This window comes from Rhinolophus sinicus, chromosome 2 (genome assembly GCF_057876585.1).
Source record: "Rhinolophus sinicus isolate RSI-liver-muscle chromosome 2, RSI-T2T, whole genome shotgun sequence".
NCBI lineage: Eukaryota > Metazoa > Chordata > Mammalia > Chiroptera > Rhinolophidae > Rhinolophus > Rhinolophus sinicus.
The window spans coordinates 186180540-186198604 of record NC_142502.1 but is presented as its reverse complement, the minus strand read 5'-3'; the positions used below and the strand labels follow the sequence as shown (position 1 = coordinate 186198604).

The window sequence follows — 18065 nt, the reverse complement described above, 5'->3', positions numbered from 1 at the left end:
AAATGTGTCTCTCTCAAGTCTACTGGGGGCAGAAAGACTCAGACAGCAGGAAATTTCCCAAACTAGAGGCCAGTTCCTCCAGCGCCGCAGGGGGGGGAAAGGAAAGGGGCTCGAGTAAGAGCTTCTTGTCTCTTAGACCCCAGGGTTGTGTCTCATCCCAGTCCCCAAACTCCACAAATGTGAGTTTTTCCATTCAATCAGCACACCGTCCTGGGGGCCGCCATGTATAAAACGTCCGGCTTCATTCACCTGGAGATAGCAGTGACAGACCCCACCCACGATGATGCAATCACCTGAGTCTTGGTGTTGACTTTAAATAACAAATTCCTCAAAGGCAGGCAAACCACAGGGGTAAAGATGAAACTGGAAAATCCACGGCTTGGGGTCTTCTCATTCTGCCCCTTCTCCTAGACCAGCAAGGTTGTTCCCTGGAGCTCTCGGAAGGTCCAGTCACCATGGTTGTTTGGGCCTTAGCTACAGATGCTGCTGCCTCCATTCCGGAAGGCACCCCCTTATTGTTCGGCCTCCTGTCAATCAATTTATGGCTCATTATAAAATTAGCATCCCCACAGTTGCCACAACCTACAGAAGACTGTTTTTGTCTAAAGCTTTTTGAAAAGCAGATTCATCAGGAACTATTCTAGATAAACATATGCCACCCTTATATATAACCAGGATTTTGGAAGAGGGTTATGCGTTTTACCATCTGATAAAAAATGTCATTCTCCCACCACTCGCCAATGCTCATCAACCCCCCAGCCCAATCAAGTCTATTCTGGTACCTGAAATTCTATTCCTGCCTTTGAGTTAAAACTTATAAGATCTTTGGGAAACTGAATATATATTAGCTATATATGTTCACCTGCTGTCGGCGTTAGTGATTGGCTCAGTCGTCAACAGTTGGTGACGGGCAGGATCCAGCTGGAAGGAGGGGCCCCAGAGATGGACAGCACTATAGGATCCAAGAGGAAGGGCATCGAATGAGGACCCCAACCTCCCCATCTTTATCACAGCACCTCAGGGAGGTTGAAAGTAGAAAATATCCAATACCCCTCACTCTGACGCTTAATCCACTTGGCAGGCACCTTTGTTGAATCACAGCTCACGACGTCTTCTCTCTGTCTTTGCAATGCCCTTTCCCTCCAGTTTTATAAAGGTTATTGTATGTCACTTCATCCACACTTTAAATGGATACGGGTAGGTTTTTAAGAATTTCTTACAACAAGAACATATTTTGGCATTTAATGCTGATGTCCAAGGAGTCCCACAGCCCCCCTCCTCAGGATTTACTCTGCAGAAACCATGTCTTTTTCAAACCTACAGCTTCATGATGCATTTCCCAAGCAAGAGGCCCAGTGGAGCCCAGGCAGAGTCTGCGGTCATGACGGCCACGTCTGGGCAGGTCTGGCTGAAAGGTGGGTAAGCCCTTCTGGGCTCTATGTGCATCAGAGACGAAAGGGGCTGCAGGGTGACTCATTGGAAGGTCCCAGAAGGTCAGGACCTGGCGTCATCAAGTCACAGGGGATGACCATCCCAAGCACAAGAATGGCTTTGTCTCATATTTGTCCTCCAGAGGTTCTTGGGTCACCCCGGATTATGGGAGTTGGTGGTGTACCAGAGAGGAAGACTTTGGGCTGAAAGTGACTGAAAACCTAACCACAGTGGCTTAAACAAATAAGGGACTTATTTTCTGGTTCAGTGGCCCCATTCTGAGATGATCGCGGCCTCTCCCTCGTGGTCTCCAGTTGGTGAGAAATGCCCCACCTCTCACATCTGTGTTTGTTCCATCTGAAGGGAGGAGGAAGTCAGCCCTGTAGCAGAAGCTTCCAGGAACTCTGAGCAGACTGTGCTTCCGTCTGTCCGTCTGGCCAGCACTATGCCCCATGGTCATTCCCAGCTGGAAGGTGGCAGCAATACAGGGAATGGGAATGGGGTTGGGACCAGCAGTCTGCAGTGGCTGCCCCAAGGGAGTTCCGTAACCCTGGGTCAGCTCTGAGAGGAAGCAGCAACTCCCCTGTGGCGGTGCGGGCCACCCATGGAGCCCTCGGGGAAGGCAGAAAGAAGCCCCATGGCATGTACCGGCCACCCTAAAGGACGTGCAGCGGGAAGGGAGGGAGAGGGAGATGCCACTGGGAAAAGAGCAGGGCTGTGCCACCGGGAAGGAGCCCTGGGTTCTTCCAGGAATAATTGGCAGCTTTGCCTGGGCTGGAGGTCCTTCCGTAGCCTGTGTGGGAATTTGGAGCTTTGGGGCTTGAGGAAAACCATGACCTTCAGCAACTAGAATCTACCAACTAAGTGACAGAATGAGGAAAAGACCAAACGACCATTTGCTGGGCATTGAATTGAACACTGATCTGTGAACACAGGTCTATTTTGAGATGAAGAAATGAGAATTTTCTAGTTTTCTGAAATTTGTCAAGCCTAATGTCTGCCAGATTCTTTGCTCAGGTTGTTTTGTTTAATCCACATAAAAACCCTGTAGCTAGGCATTGTTTCCATTTACTGAGAAGAAAACAGGCTCGAGGATCCTGAAAAACTAACCTGAGCTCACTCAGCTAAAAAGTGGAAGAAGCAAGTCCAAAGTCCATCTCCAACCGTACACAAATTCAGATGATTCAGAGTTTATCCAGAGAGTTCTTGTTATTATTTATATGTAGGTGGGATATATAATACATTTAAATCTAACAGATTTAAAATAGCTACCTCTGTGAAAACTCTGTCACCAGCTGCCCAGCTGAATGACCCACCCCTCAATTTCAAAGGTAACAAAGATGTTGGGATTTTCCCCAAACGTTTAACAAGTCCCGGGAGACCCAGTGTCCCCAACGCCCCTGCCAATAGTCTGTCTAAACCAGGGTTAGCATCGTTGTTACAAAATCCACAAAGCCACCCATTCAACTGCTCAGGGCCAGGATTAGGGTGAGGCAAGTGAGATGCCATTTAAGGAGGAGGCCAAAAATCTCGGTAATCAAGATAAATGACATTTAATGCAATATTTTTTTAAATACAAATTATTGCAAAAATTCATGATGAACAAAATATCAAAAATGTTCAATAGAAACAGGTGGGCGTTTGTTTGCTTTATGATTCTGTGGTTTCTGAAACTGGTTCCAGCCCACCCACCCACCTCCAGCCACAGTGGCCTTTGTGTCCCCTCCAGACAGATCCGTGAAGGGTGACAGCCGTGTGCAAACTGATTGAGCAATGTGGGGCTTTCTATAAACTCACAGGTTTTTATATGTTCACTTTTTCTGCTTGGTGGGAAATATGGGAGGCCATTTTGCTAAGTATATACAGGGGCCCCAGTTGGGCCCCACTCACTCGGACGGCTCATTATTTAGTCACACAGAGAGCAGAAGAGACAGCGTAAGGAAGAGGTCCTCCAATGGCCTTCGCAAGCTCACAGCCTGTGTGGGCTGCTCCCACCCATGAAAATTCTACACGCAGATGTCACAGCAGCACTTCCACATGTCCCACTCTATGGGGAAGACTAACTTTAAAATGACCTGACAGTGTCGGAACCACCATGTCCCCCCCAAAAGACACCAGGTGTGTAGTTGTGAGCCGACAGGAGACACAGTACTTATTAGCTGACTGCTCTGCCCACTGACAATAGCAGAAAGGCTGGAAGGTATTACACTGGGTACATAACAATGCAAACAGGACTGGGGTAATTTGCATTTAAAAAGTTTGCAAAGAACAATTAGCACCTCATCCAGATGATATAAATGCTAATTTATACAGATCCCAAGTGATCCCCAAAGTTCTTTCCCCCAACCAGTGTGTTGTTTCAGGAAAGACAAAGGCAGGAGCAACTCCACCTGTGCAGCCCTTTGAAGGGGTTTACATCAAGGGCATCACAGCTTCACCTGTGTTGGCTCAGCCTGGACCATGGCCTCGGTCCAGATGAAGGTCAGCCTGTGGGATTCTGGGCAGCCCACAGAGTGCCCTGTGTTCACAAGGGAGCCTGGGGACCGACTTCAAAACTGCTGGACACAGCAGGACGTCGTGAAGATGAGGTGACCCTCCCAGGGACGGCTGTACCGCACGGGCCAGAGAGGGGCTCCTGGAGAGCAGCTAAGCTTTTCCACAGCAAACCAGCAGCTACTCACGATCAAAGCAATCGCCTTAAATTATTGATTTATTTATACCAGTTCAAAAAAAATAAAAAACCACCCCTGGAAGGTTGCGAATAGTCTGAGATATAATCGCACCACTTGGGAATGAGAGATGCTCAGAAACGCCCGGGGGTGTGGTTAGGCTAGCCTACATCAAAGGACCGGTAAAAGAGTTCACTGGGATATCAGTCATACAACGCATTTTAAATGAAACTGCCAATAGGAAAAGTCCCTCCAGAGCTCCTACTGCCCTTTTCATTCACCACTAATCCCTCAGGTGGAAGGAGGAGGTGAAATGGGGAAGGAATGTGGGGGAACCTGGGGGGAGGCACCTCCCTGGGTGTGAAGAATGTCTCAGGCTGTCCTCACCTGTACTGCAGGTACGCTGACCTCCAGGATATGGATAAACCTGCTCACACGCACCTGTGCACACAGCTCGTGCCAGTTCTTTACTCAAGAACCCTCCATGTCAGTGCCACAAAGTTTTATGAAACTCAGCCTAGGCCTACAATGGCAGCAACCCCTGTTCCCACAATGGAGGAATCACATGTAGCCATGCCTGGTCAGTTCCGTGACAGAAAAGACCAAGTCGAGAGCTGAGAGGGCTTCCTGCAAGAATCCACAGCTCAGCTGGTCTGCCCAAGTGGTAAGAACATTCCAACAGTGACAAAGGAGTAGCAGCAAACCACGATGAAGGGAAGGAGGGGAGCAAAGTCACAAAACAGGTGACACGAGGTTGGTGGTCAGATCTAGGTCTGAGGCCATCGTTCTTCACACCAAGAACAGAGGAAGATGGCGAAGCAAACGAAAGGACGGGCCGCAGAACATCTGAAGTGGGAAGCGACCTGGAAACTGAGTTATAGGCAACCAGGGTAGTATTTCTCAGACTCAGACCCCAGGACCTAGCCTCAACAGCCTGTGGCTTTTCTTTGAAAAAGTTAAAAATTTCTGTTTTCATTAAGATCATCATCTTAAAAGAGGATGTCACTCTTTGCTTATTCTGTATCACCGGGTGATTTCCTAATAACCAGACCATCTCAGCGCCTGTGTCGCGCCTGTGTTTACAGTGGTGTTGGCACTCCTAGCTCTGCTTTAACAAGTGCAGCAAATGAGCAAAGAATAGAAACCTCGTAGAGGCCGACTTGATACACAAATAATGAAGTCGAGCTCAGTGAAAGGTCCAATGACATCACAGAGCACCATGTCAATGAAAGTGTCACCGAAGTTCAAGTAAAGGACTCCAGTGGGAGAGCTGAGCCACCCAAGCCAGACAGGCCAGTGACCGAGGGCCACACTCACCAGGGCCTGGCCAGGCCACCAGCACCACAACCCATTCACCTCAGCAAGACGTCATCACACGAACTTGAACTTCAGTGGATTTTGGTTTCATTCACACCAAATTAGAAAAATTGTTTTGTTTTAAAGATGTGTAGGAGGTGCAGGCATAAAAATGCCGACTCCTAGTTGTGTTTATACAGATTGAACATGTTTAAAACAACATCAAGTGATTGAGATTTTTTGTTGCTGTTCTTTAAAAGGAGTTGCTCCATTTCTTGAGTTTGAGAAACAGCAGACCACGCCATGAGCTTCTGGAGGATGGGGACCAAGTCCTATCCATCTCTGAACCTCCCTCCAGCAGTGTCAGGCGTGAGGTAGGGATTTGATAGGAAATGGCTGATACATGCTGATGTCAGGGCTTGTAGCATCCACTGGGGGAAGGGAAGGGAATTCTCCAGGCACTGTGGTCATCCTTTGGCAGAGCAAGTCATCAAAGACAGTGGCGATTCATGCACGTTGACGCCATAGAGTTCCCTAGAGGAACAAACTGTCCAGCCTAAACTCAGAGAGCTTCAATGCACAGAATGGAGACCAAGGAGTCAGGAAGCCCATCGTGCTGAAATTCTAGGCCACCTTTCCACCCACTCGAGGATGTTTTCTCTTACATCTATGTTGTTGTAAGCCACTCACTACCTGCAGATGTTACAGCAACACTAAGAAATTAGTTCTCTTCTTTAAACATTTGTTCTCGTGGGAAAACCATCCGGCCCCAGGGCGGTGCTTCTCACACCTCTGGCCACACACCGTTGGGATAAAACGTGGCTGCGTCCAAAGGCCACGGAGGTCTGAGGGTTGGATACTAACACTGCTTTGAAGTGAAGGGAAGGGAGGAGCAGTGGAAACGATTAGGGGAGAGAAATGGTAGATTGAGGTGCCTGTCTAATCCTTCCTCTCAGAGTGCGTGTCTACAGTAGATGCCTACCAGTGCCAACTGTCCTCTTCTGGCTTCCTTTCAGGCTCCAGTTCACAGCTCCAGGGGCACACAATCAGTTGTCCACGGTGACTGAGGAATGTGCAATACTAAATGAATATAAAAGTAATTCATATTACTTCTATACTCGTATGTATGTAGATATACACATAATATCCATAAAACATGATACTAATTCTTCAAATGGGCAACCAAAAGAATACTGAACCCTAGAATGTGGAGATTATTTTTCTATTAAAAACCGTAATAAGATTTAAAAAAAAAAAATTAAAGGTTTCAACTATATCAAAATAATTTTGATGTTAATTGTCAAAATGTATTAATTATACTCCACACTTTGCTGTTAAGCACATCATTTTAAATAATTTGGAAGAAAAATAACTCTGAAAATATTTGAAAAACAACCTTAATATCTTTAATTATAAATTTTTAAAATTTATACTTTAATAAAAATAAATACAAAATTTGTATACTTTGAAAACAATTGCATTTGATATTTTAATCATTTAGATTTCACTGTTAATAAAACACAAACTTCGCAGAAATCTTAAGTATAACAATATAATTGGTTATTTTGCAGAAGTTATGGCAAGGATATTATCTGTCATAGAATAAACATGTCATAATTTATAAGTTATATAGGCCTTGATGTTATTGCTCGTCCAAACATTGCTGGCCCCTCAACAAACCTGGTCCAGCATGGAGGAGAGGGCCTTGCTTCAGAGTAGAAGCCCCGTAAATGTTTGCTGAGTGAGTGAATGAGTGAATGAATGTTGGGAAGGTTCTATGGTGGCCAAAGCTTGCAGAGGGTGTTAACCATGGGTCAGATGCTTTAGGCGGGGAGTGACCCCCGAGAGCCATGCTGAGGGGGTTAACTGGGCATTAGGATGCAAAGTTGGCTGGAGCAAGTTCGTAATCAAAAAGAATAGAGTGAGCTAAGTACTACTTTTTGTTTTTACTCTTGGACTTTTATTTTTTTTTACTCTTGTTAAACTACAGTTATTTCATTTAAAACCATGGGCTGGAATGTCCTGATCCCTCGGGTGGCAGGTGCTCAGTATCCAGTAGCAGAGACCACTGAAGGTGCAGGAGGCGGCTGGGTGCTGGGGAAGCCCACGGACTTGGCGCTTCTGCCATCGGATCCGAACACCAGCACCACCAGTGAGTCTCTGTGGGATTCTGGGCTCCAATCTGAACTTCGCCAAACCTCAGTTTTTCCCTGTGTAATACAAGAATAATACCACTTTCCTCATGAGGCTGTTGTGACAGCAGGAATAGTACGCAAAACACACTAGGACTAGCAAACAGTGGTGCTGCATACATAGCAGCTACTGTCACCATCAAGGCAGAGAATGGCGTGTCCTTCGGGGCACAGCCCAGACCCTAGACCCGTGAGGCTAGAAAGGTGGGCCGTGAACTAGCAGCATCACCTGGGATCTCATTAGAAATGCAGGACCTCGGCCCCTCCCCCCAGTCCCAAGGAGAGGGAAGGAGGGCGGGGAATTCAAATAAGAATGACATTCTAACCAAACAGAGAAGGTGCGAGGGAGGAAACACATGCCTCTGTGTACTTTGCAGCTGGGGCTGCGGAGTAAATGCAAACCACATTTATTGCACATCCACTATTCATCACTCTTTTAATTTAAAGAATTTAATATCATTCTTTTAATCATTCATTCTTTGTTTCTCCAGGTCACAGCAGAGCCCTGAGTGTGTGCCAAACCCTGACAATTCAATGACGAGGATGTGACCACCCCTTCTTTCTATGGGCCAAACACTGGGGCAGGCAGTCCCATACCTGCTTTATTTCATTACTTTCTCAAGAACATTAACGCAAGATTATCAGTTTTCTAGAATGACCACACTTAATTAAAGCAACATCACTAAAAAGAAATCAGCTGGAAACACGTGAAAGTGAAGCAGAGTGAACGGCTTCAGATAGTCCCTTGTAATTATAAGCTGTGTGGCCCGACAGCTGCTCCCAGGGGATGCTTTTTATAAATTAATTTTATTATTAAAAAATATTACCCGGCTTGAAAGAAGTGGTTGCAAAAAGCAGACTCTTGCCAGTGGGAATTTTGAGTGGACTCTTATCTCCAGTATAGTTGTCTAAGCACAGAAGAGAGACAGCATGGGAGCAAAGAGAGACCACCCCACAGGACGGTGAGTTCAAATCAGTAAAAATGGAAATTCTGCTTTCGGGAGCACTTCTTAGAAGAAGAGAAGCATCAGTATTCAAAAGTTGCAGTCAGACTAGGTGGTTAGAAATACAGTGCACAAAAGAGCAGAGAGCTTGGATGTGAAGATTAAACATTTTGAATGTAAAAGTTTCAGGTAAACAAAAGATGAATTGCTGTACGCTTTGGCTTTTGTATTTAAGAAAAAGACAGCGACCATGCCTGTTTCCATGTGATTTCCCGTGTAAAGGACAACTCTAAAGTATGAGTTGTCCTTAACGAGATATTTTAATATGAGGAAATACATACAGTTGGCATCATTTCATGATTGTGACGCCTCCCCAGGCCAACATGCTAAATTGCTGACATAGTAAATTGTTCAAATCTAAGTTCACGTTTTGTGCATTTCTGCTTTGCATTTTCAATATACTTTATAAATACCAATTAATGCTCCTTAGATCAATGTAAAGTATTATTCCATCCATTACATCGACAAGAAAACCCATGTAAAGAGACCCTAGTGGATCAGAGAGGGAATTTATCAGAATGGAGCCTGGAAATCTCAAATTCTGGGAAGGCATTCCCACACCACTGAGGTCACCGTGAAGACAAAACAGACCCTTCTAGTTGTGTGACCTCACCTCTGTTAGTCGGAGGGCAGGGAAAGCTGAAGTTCAGGTTCAGGACTTATTATAAGGTAGCAGAGCTCCAGAGAAGGTGAAACTCTCAGTCCTGACAAGTTGGCCATGCCAGTGGAGAGCTCAGGTTGGAGCTCACGAAAAACGCTTGAGGACCCGCTGGGCCTGCAGAAGTGGCCCAGTCTACCTAGCTGAAGGCTAGTGCGCCTCCTTTGCTGAGAGGGGCGTCTGCCCCCGAGCAGCAGGGGCACCTCCCCTCCCCTGGCCAACAGACCCATCGTGAGGTTCAAGTCACACAGTACCCAGCTGGGGAAAGTGCTGGGCCTGCTGTGGGAGGAAAGAAGGGGCAAGATCTCGCCAAGAGGCACCGACAGGACCCAGGAACACACGTGGGGCTGGATCGAGACGGGCCAAAGGAGAGCTCACCCCATGGGCGTACACTTTTGTAACACAGTGTAAAACTCGGGCAAGGCCTAGGCAGGTCTCATACGTGGCTAAGATGGCTTGTAGTGACGTGGAGAAAACAGTGGTCCACACTAAGGAAGCAGAAGTGCCAGGGCTGCCATCCAGACAGTGGGGTAAGAGAGGAAGAGGCTCAGGGAAGGCGGCAATCCAGAACGGACGATGCATGCAAGGTTGGAAAACCAACCAAGCACGTCCATCAAGAGAGCCCAGGAAGTGCTCCATTGTCAGACTGATAAGGAACGCTTCGCTGACAGGGGCACTGCTGAAAAGCTCAGAGGTGGCCATCCTGTGGCTACAGAGCTGGACTCCCTAAAGGAAACGGGACTGATGGAATCTTGAAATAATAAAAGCTAGAGTGAAACTTAACTAGAATCAAGGTGAGGGTGCACAATTATAATTGGGCGACGTGGCTGGAGTGGCAAGCACGGACGGGGCTGAGCCAGAGAGAGTAATAGACAAGGCCTGCCTAGGGATGAGGGAGATAAATGGCCAAAAGGGCATTGCTCAGTCTAAACACTCAAACACATTTTTTTTTTCAAGGAAAGACAATCAAGTCTGAAGGAAACTGCCCCAAATCTCAGCCCTGGGCCTGTTATCTAGACCTGAGCCAGTTTCAGGCCTGGAACTCACTGCCTGAAGGACAGGTGGGTCCCCAGGACACAGGACTGCAGCATCACAGCAAGTGTGTATGAGAGTAACTCCCAGGTGCCCCAACAGACCACGTCACGTACTCAGGTAACCACACACTGGAGCACGGGCCGCCCAGACCCTCTGAGGACCGTTAGGACAAGCTCTGAGATGACACTGAGAACTGGGCCCCTGAGACGTGATCCTGAACCCCTGTTAACGTGGATGCATGTGGGCCGCCTTGTCTCTGGTCAGAGCGGCTCTGCTGGGCCCACAGACCCAATCACGGTCGTGTCACCAGCCCCCAAATGTACAATTCAAAGGTACTGTGGAAACTGGAAAAAATCACTGCTGCTAGAAAACTAAGGATTTCTTGTAGTAGGAGCTGAGAGTTACCGCAGTGGGGAAAATTAAGTGGAGGCCTCTGAGATGCCACACACACACACACACACACACACACACACACACACACACACACACACACACACCAAGATAGGAAATTTAAAAAACAAAAACAAAAAACCCATCACATACACAGGGGAAATGCCAGAGATTCAGGACCTAGAGGATGCAGGGGGTGAACCCAACATATTTGCATCTCATTCACCCATCTTTCCCCTAGAAAATCCTGACACGCGTCCAGGATGGCAACGGACGCTGACAAGCTCGACCGAGGAGGCCCCTTCGTAGCTGCCAGGTGGAGCAGCTTCCCTGGAGCAGGTTACGCAGCCTCGGGCCGTGGATTGAGCCACAGACAAGGTAAGTGCATCCTGTCCCACTGTCATCAGGAAGCACAGCCACAGCGGTTTGCATTCGTGGGGGACCCCTCGCAGGTGGTTGGGGAGAAAGACATAAAATCAATTGGGAGATTGGGACAAGATCTGGGCAGAAGCAGGTGAGGGATAGAATATGTTTACACGCTCTTATTGAACACCAAACTCTATGTCAGGCACTGTTCTGGGCCCTGGAGATCCACAGTGAACAAAACAAGGGGAAAAAACATTCTTGCCCATGCAGAGCTCGATTAAGACTCATTGTCACTGTCGTTAATGCCGGAGCGTAAAAGACTGGGGAAGGAGAGAGGTGGGGGTCAGGATCCTTAGCGGAGAGGACGAATAGATATGGTTCTACACAAGGGCCTTGTAGCAAGAGAGCCACAAGATCAGTTCAAGGTCACTCTGCATACATGAAGAATGTATTAAGAGAAATACATGTACGTAGAGAGAAAGCAACTAAGCAGCCCTGCAGACCAAAGACGATGAGGGCCTGAACCAAGGCACTAACATGAGAAGATAAAGGAGGGCACAAATGTGACAGACATTTAGAAGATACAAGACAGTGCTACGAACTGAATGCGTCCCCCAAAATTTATGTGTTGAAGCCTAACCGCCAGTGTGATGGTACGAGGGAGTGTGGCTTTTGAGGGGTGATTGGGTCAGGAGGATGAAGCCCTCATGATGGCATTAATGCCCTTATAAGAAGAGACATGAGAGAGATGATCTCTCTCTTTGCCATGTGAGGACACAGCGAGAAGGCATCCACCTGCACACCACGGAAAGGACCTTCACCTGACCACGCTGGCACTCTGGCCTCCAATTTCCAGCCTCCAGAACTGGGGGAAACAAATCTCTGTTGTTTTAGCCCCCCAGTCTATGGTACCAGACTGGCTAAGAAGACAGGATTATATAAATCTGAGATATAAGAAGCGAAAGGAAGGGCTCTGCGTGTGATGTCTCCTGCTTTCAGGCTTGGGCAATTGGAGAGATGGGCAACTGCAAAGCAAAATAGGAACTTGGGAAGAAGAGAGGAGGAAAAAGCCTGACTTCAGCTTTGGAATTATGAGCATGAGAAGCTGTGGGATCCCTCTGAGGTGGAACTTAAAACACCTGGGCTAGAAATGGAGATTTATCAGCACAAAGGTGATGGCTGACACCAGAAGAGATTACAGGAAGATCAGAACACTGTAAGGAGACCCCAGAGGTGGGACCAGGTAGGAAGAAACCATCGTATTAACTCAGCTAAGAGGACCTGAACACGTGGTGCCCCTGGGAATGGAGGACCAGGGAGGTCCATTCCACTGTCAGCTTCAATCACAGCCAAAAAATGATGACCATGACTGGGGAAGTGTGGAGGTTCTTCATCTCTGCAAACGTTTATGCCCATCTACGAATCCTCCATCTCTACCTTTGTTACAGTTCAGTCCCTTGTAATGTGTTTTGCTGCCTTTTTGCCTCGACAGTGAAAGAAGATAAAATTCAGTCAATACACAAATTGGCACAATGAGACAATAAAGTGATGGCCTTACTTTTACTTGATGTATTATTTTACTGAGAGGAACTGGGAGAACGTGGGGAGGGTGCCAGTTGTGGAAGGTCCCAAGCTGGTGTGCTCTCTGCTCTAGCACCTCAGAGGAAGCACATCTGTCACCAGGACTGCCCACAAGCACACAGCCTACAGGCAGCCTTCCGGGTCAAGAGGAAGACGGTTCTGCTTTACAGACCAACACATTTGCAAAAGAAACCACATCAACTACCTTTGCTCACTAGCACAGTCCTTCATTTATGAAGATTCAACGAAAAATCATCAGGTATTAGAGAAGAGAAAAAATAAAATTAAATATGAGACAGAAAGAAATGAACATTGGTCCCAATAAAAAGAGAAACAATTATTAGAACAGAAGATAATGTTTAAAAAAATTTCTAATGGCATCCTTAGAGAGACCTCCTTAGAGAAGCAGAGAACAAAGACAATGCAGAGGAGAACACAGAGAAATAAAATAGGAGAATATTTTCTAAACTAGAGAGAGACTTGTTATTTCCAACAGAAAGGGCATCCCAAGTGCCAAGCAGGATGAGTAAGAGGTAATAAAGAAAGACCTACTACACTCTGTTAACCTTTCAGAACCCCAAAGATAAAACAAGAACCTAACATGCTCTAGAAAAAAAAAAAGGATTACCTATAAAGGACAATAACTAAATTCATGTTAGACTTATTAGTAGAAAGTAATGTTGGATGTAAAAAGGAGCAAGTCATTCAAGATTTTAAGGGAAAGTTATTTTGAAACTAAAATTCTATTCCAAATTATCAACCAAGTGAGGTGATAGGAAATAAAGATATTCTGAGAGTTGTGGGACTCAGAAAGTTTTACTTCCCTTTCTGGAAAAAAAAAAAAATTGCAGAGCAGTAAATAATTGCGAGGTACTCCCCTCAGCACTTTGCATGTACTAACTCTTTGAATCTTCACATCAACCCTATGATATTATTTTTATCCTAAATTTATAGATGAAGAAACTGTGGCAAAGAGAGGTTACACACCGGCAAAATGAAAAAGAAACTCAAGAAAAGAGATGCTATAACTCACAGTGAACTAAGGAGGAGATCAATGGAAAGAAATTTGAGGTCGACAGCTACACAGTGTGTCTAGAAAGCAACAGACCAATCAAAAGAGAAAGTAAGAGACTTGCGAAGAAAAATCATCAAAACAGAAACAAATCCAATTACTTATATTGTGCGATAAAGAACCTGAAGTTTCTGAAAGACATGACAGATGCATATGTCCCTTCAGTCCATGGTTACAAAACATGAAAAGGAAACAAGAAACACCTGGGGAGCGGGAGGGAGGGGAAGAGAGCCGTACAAAACATGCATGGTCTAAACACGAACCCAATTTACATGTGCCCTAATTTTGAGCAAGAAATGCAGTTTAGGAAAAGAAAAATATATTTTATCTTAACTCTTAGAAGATTACCCTTCAAATAGCACTGGTTAAATAACTTTTCCTTAGTTTGTCTTGCAGTGAAAAATATTATCAAAATAAATCATCAAAATTATATAAATGCTGGTTTTTAAACTTTTTTAAGAATTTCCTGGGAAGCATAGAAAAGTTAATTCTTGTTACAGTAAAACATATAAATATAAGAATATTATGACAATATAAAAATAAAGTGGCATTGCTGGACAAAGAGGGGAGAAAGGTAGGAATCATAAAAACGCTAATTTGGGGAGCATTTTCTCAGTCCGTTGAGATTTTGCTTCCTGGCAAATGTCATCAGTTTGGGTCAAATAAACTCTTATAAGCTTAAAAAAAAAATAGTAATGCTAATTTTCTCACCCTTCTTAATGGAGAATAAAAAGATAATATCTAAAATCATTGGATCTACAACACCAAGGGCACAATCTGTGAAAGAAATAATTCATAAGCTGGACTTCATTAAAATTGGAAACTTCTGCTCTGTGAAAGACACTGTCGAGAATGAGAAGACAAGCCAGCCACAGGCTGGGAGAAAATGTTTTCAAAAGACATGTCTGAGAAAAAAACTGTTACCCAAAATATACAAAGAACACTTAAAACTCAACAATAAGCAAATAGGCAATGGATTAAAAAATAGGCAAAGGAACTGAACAGACACCTCACCAAAGAAGATATACTGGTGACACATACGAATATGAAAAGGTGCTCCAGCTCCTATGTCATCAGGGAAACGCCAATTAAAACCATCGTGGGCTACACACCTGTTAGAATGGTGGAACTAAAGCTGATGGATCAAGAAATAGCTAAGCACACTACTTAAAGTTTGAAGCTACAAAAAAAAAAAAAAAAAAAAAACTTTAAAAATACATAATCAGCAAAAGTCAACATGTGAAAGAGAGACGGAAAAGTTTGTAAAGACACTAAGTTTCACCTTTCCTAGTTAAGAGTTAATACACACTATCCAAAGCTGATTGATCCAGCTATAGGGGCAAAAATAATTCACAATGAAGTTACGGTAGTAATTTCTAGAAAAATTAAAAGTAAAAATGCATATCTTTGGGGCAGGAGGACAGAGGAGAGGGGATATCTAGAAAGAGTTATGTTTATTTCATATCCTCTATGCTGCTCAGAATGTTTTTAAATAACATACACATGGTGCTTTTGTAATTTAAAAAGCAATTTTTTAATCATCAGTAATTTTCCTGTTAGGGAAGAAAACTGAAGAACGAAAACTGAAGTCGATGGAAATTTTTCTAAAAGCTTTATAATAGATGTGGGTAACAAAGCATTGCTGAAAATAATGAATTTTTGAATTCGGAAATGCCTTGAAGCTTTTCTCAAATTGTATACCTCCCTACAGTGTTCCTCCAATTCTTCCTTATCAGACACACCACCAAGTTCAAATTATAAAAATCTTACCTGTAATTGAAGGCAGCTGCAACCTTTTTGACGAGGACTAATTGCCGATAATGATTTAAGTGCTATAAATTCACATGCCACAATTGTTTTAAATGGGGGACCCTCTCACTGCTTTCTCTGAGAAGAACTGTTAATCTTTGCTGCTGACTTATCAAATCTTTCAGTCACCTGTTCGCCATCATTTTCATGAGCTGATAACGTGTTTATTGAAGTCATAATGCGCAGGAGGGAAATAAAGGTCTCATTTGATGGCACTGGAATTTCATCTGACATTTCTTCATGGGGAAGCTGGCATGAACACCAGGCGTGGCTAGAGCAGAGAAAGGCATGGATTATTTTTTTAATTTGAGGCAAGTGAAAAGTCAGCATTTGTTTACTATCAGTGACTTTAGATAATGGAACTGGGTGGAAGGCATAACCTACAAGGTCCTTGTATCTACTGTAAATCAGGGGTCCTGGGCTGGAAAACTGGAAGGCTGAGGTCTGGTGAGCCGTGCCCTCCACACTCGGCAGGCTCTCTCTTTCGGGATGTGTCTGATCTTCCCTTTTTTTTTTTTTTTCAGCATCACATAGGTTCCCTTTGACCACTCATTGCCAGGTGTGGGGACTTCCACCACCACTGGTGAGCGTGTAAATTGGGACATGTCTAGTTGTGGAGAGAGGAGCAATTTGGCAGCACGTCAGGGGTAACGTGGCCTTTGACTTTGCAATTCTACAGCTAGGATTTATCCAAAGAAAATAAGATGGATCCTGTGCAGATTTTCGCCTGCAAGGATTTAATTGGGGTGGGAAACTGGGAACAACCCACAGGGCTGACCACAGGAGATGTTCCCAGACCTTGAGCTCAGACGTGGGAAAGCTGTGCAGTGACAGTTGTCCTGTGACCCAAGCACACCCTGGTTGCACAGCGGCGACACCCACTCACAGGTAAATCTTCAGCACATTGCGTAAGCACTGTCAGCCTCAACGTCCTCACCTGTGAAATGGCAGTAGCGGGAGCCACCTCATCTGGTGGCTGGGGCGTTCCAGGGCCCAGGATGTGGAAACCCTGGGCACAGTGCTGCCAGGCTGCAAACACTTGATCGATGCCACTTAGCAATAAGAGGAATAGTAATAATGGCACTGGTAGAAATAGTAAATTGGAAGTAGTAACAAAAACCCTGCTGAAGGGGAAGAAGTACTGATAGGGAAAAGAAAGTGTCCGTGGCCTGTGGAAATTGATGGGGAACCAGAAGAGTAGCTCTTTTTGACCTTAAAGCAACACACGCATAGTCAAGACTAATCCTCAAAGCAGATGTTAACAGTGCTTACCCCTAAATGTTACCAATACACTTTTACAAGGAAGGTGTTTTACTTTAGTCACTCGGAGACAAAGGAAATCACACTTCCACAAACATACTCCTGTTTCAGGTTGGTCCAATTCACAGAATGTCAGAATTGGAAGAAACTTTCAGTATGATCCCCTCCAGCCCTCTCCCTGGATGGAGAGAAAGTGTGGTCCCTTCCAGAGAGCTGGCTGCCTGCACCCCTCCTCCACGCACAGAACCAGCCCAGCACCCAGGATTCCCTGTCCCCTCGCAGCACGGTCTCTCTTCTTCTGTCCTAGGTACATGGCACAGTGCCAGGCACATAGTAGGAACTAGACAAACACTTTGCAGGTGAGTGCATGTGTGAATGAGTTACCTGTGTACTTGAATGATGGCTGTCTGCTCCCAGAAGGAGTCGGAGCCACACAAAGCGCCCTGAAAGCAGCAGCTGACCTTCCTGCAGGCATTCAGGCAGCCTCCCAGAAATCTCCAGCCCGAGAAAACAGGGACCGGAACCACACTGTGAGCTGTCTTAGAACCGCAAGGCCTAAGGTCGGGCAAAATGCTGTGTTAGGAAACTAGAAAAAGCAGCGAGGCAAGTACCTAAGTTGCATTTTTCCGATTACCTCCAAGCTGGCTGAAGAGGCCAGTTGGCTATGGGGGGGAAGTGGTTTAAAATAAATCGCTGCTAGCTGGTAACAGTGTAATGGGTTTTTCTGTCCAGGTAACATTTGCATTTTCACAGGGGCCGTCTGACTTCACCTACAGTAACATGAGAATTTGAGGGCGGGGCGGGCAGGAAGGGGTTTTCAGGCAAGGAGTGCCTCACGGCCCAGTAAATCAGCTCTCACTGACAGCTGGCTTCCCCACCCAGGAATCCAGCCAGAGAGACTGAGAGATAACCCCACACGCCTCTCCACCACCAGCCCAACCCCCAGCCCACTCCCACACCCTCAAACAAATGTGCCCCCAGGGACATTTTGATGATAGATTTTTTTCATTTAAAGTTAATCACATTATCCTTTTCATCTGCCCTTTTTTTTGGTACCTCTTGCAATTTAACAGAGATTGAAAGAGGTTCAAAAAAAATAAAAAACCACTTTCACTGAATTTCCAAGACTTGATTTTCACCACTAGTCCCATTTTCTAGAAGCGCTTAAGACGCTCCACTCCGTACCGTTGGAGCCCACTGCTTCCCTGGGAGACTTGGTGTCTGTTTTGATAGAAGCAATTTATCACCAGGGTGAAATCAGACGGCTGTCTAGAAGGCAGAGCCAGGATTTATGAATCCCTT

The 18065-nt window shown here is 45.3% G+C and overlaps 1 long non-coding RNA gene across 1 annotated transcript; it reads right to left on the bottom strand.

The window, feature by feature from the left end:
• Nucleotides 1-534: 534 nt before the first annotated feature.
• LOC148758975 (uncharacterized) lies at nucleotides 535-17516 on the bottom strand. The gene is made up of 3 exons (XR_016020506.1): nucleotides 17148-17516; nucleotides 15465-15774; nucleotides 535-6476 (listed from the first exon to the last, which is right to left on the bottom strand). It is a non-coding gene; the product is annotated as an uncharacterized LOC148758975 (long non-coding RNA).
• Between the last annotated feature and the right edge of the window lie 549 nt (nucleotides 17517-18065).